The sequence below is a fragment of the Oncorhynchus gorbuscha genome, unplaced genomic scaffold (genome assembly GCF_021184085.1).
Source record: "Oncorhynchus gorbuscha isolate QuinsamMale2020 ecotype Even-year unplaced genomic scaffold, OgorEven_v1.0 Un_scaffold_11658, whole genome shotgun sequence".
NCBI classification, from domain to species: Eukaryota; Metazoa; Chordata; class Actinopteri; order Salmoniformes; family Salmonidae; genus Oncorhynchus; species Oncorhynchus gorbuscha.
This window is the reverse complement of record NW_025754168.1, coordinates 884-2,500: the sequence shown is the minus strand read 5'-3', so window position 1 is coordinate 2,500 and position 1,617 is coordinate 884. Positions and strand designations below refer to the sequence as shown.

At 54.6% G+C, this 1,617-nt stretch overlaps 1 pseudogene; it reads left to right on the top strand.

Moving 5' to 3' along the window:
• Window positions 1–863, top strand: part of LOC124030451 — a 6,249-nt pseudogene extending 5,386 nt beyond the window's left edge.
• The last annotated feature ends 754 nt before the right edge of the window (window positions 864–1,617 follow it).

Here is a 1,617-nt window from a genome sequence, read left to right as displayed (position 1 = left end):
AGGAGGAGGAAGAGGAGGGGGGAGGGAGGAGGAGGAAGAAGAGGAAAGGAGGGAGAAAGAGGAGGAGGAAGAGGAAAAGGATGAGGATGTAGAGGAGGATGAGGAGGATGAGGAAGAGGAAAGGAGGATGATGATGAGGAGGAAGAGGAAAGGGAGGATGATGATGAGGAGGAGGAAGAAGAGGAGGGGGAGGATGAGGAGGAGGAGGAAGAGGAATGAGTGGAGGACGATAGGAGGAGGAGGAGGATGATGAGGAGGAGGGAGGAGGAAGAAGAGGAGGGGGATGATGAGGAGGAAGAAGAGGAAAAGGATGAGGATGTAGAGGAGGAGGAGGAGCAAGAAGAGGAGGGGGGAGGGAGGAGGAGGAAGAGGAAAGGAGGAGGAGGTAGAGGAGGAGGAGGAGGAAAGAGGACCAGACAATAAAGTGAATGATATTTTTATTTCTCTCCCTCCCTTTTTTACTGCTCTCTGACTCTCTCTCTGTCTCTCATCTCTCTCCTCTCACTCTCTCCTTCCCCTCTCTCTTTTCTCCCCTATCCCTTCCTCCTGTCTCTTCCTCTCCTCTCTCCTCTCTCCATTCTCTTTCTTCCCTATCCCCTCTCTCTCTCCCTCCCTCCTCCCTCCAGGTGAGATGGAGGAGCTGGAAGCTCAGTGGTTAACGGGATCTGTCACCATGAGAAGAACGAGGTGATGTCCAGTCAGCTGGACGTTGACAACATGGCCGGAGTGTTTACATGCTGGCTACCGCAATGGGACTGTCTCTCATTACCTTCATATCAGAGCATCTCTTCTACTGGAGGTTGAGATACTGTTTCACTGGAGTCTGTACGGGAACACCGGGACTACTGTTCTCTATAAGCAGGGTAAGACTGGGGTAGGGGTAGGGGTTAGGGGTAGGGGTTAGGGGTTAGGGGTAGGGGTAGGGGGTAGGGAGGTAACTGTTTCACTGGTTAGTCTGTTAGGGAGTTAGGGGGTAGGAGGGTAGGGGTAGGAGGTAGGAGGTAGGGGGTTAGGGGTAGGGGTTAGGGGTAGGGAGAGTAACTGTTTCACTGGAGTCTGTACAGGAACACCAGGACTACTGTTCTCTAGAATAAGTAAGGGTAAGACTGGGGGTAAGGGTAGGGGGTTAGGGGGTAGGGGGGGTTAGGGGGTAGGGGTAGGGGTTAGGGATTGGGGTGATTGGTAGGTAGGGTTAGGGGTTAGGTAGGGCTAGGGCAGGAGGTAGGATTGTGGTCAGGGGCAGGGGTAGGGGTAGGAGTAACTGTTTCACTGGAATCTGTACGGGAACACCAGGACTACTGTTCTCTATAAGCAGGTAAGACTGGGGTTAGGGTAGGGTTAGGGTAGGGGTAGGGGTTAGGGGTAGGGGTTAGGGGGTAGGGGTAGGGGTTAGTGGGTAGGGGTTAGGGGTAGGGGTTAGGGGGTAGGGTAGGTAGGGGTTAGGGGTAGGGATAGGGGTAGGGGTTAGGGTAGGGGTTAGGTGGGTAGGGGGTAGGGTTAGTGGGTAGGGGTTAGGGGGTAGGGAGTTAGGGGTTAGGGGGTAGGTGTAGGGGTAGTAGGGGGTAGGGGGTAGGGGTTAGGGGTTAGGGGTTAGGGGGTAGGGTGTAGGGGTTAGGG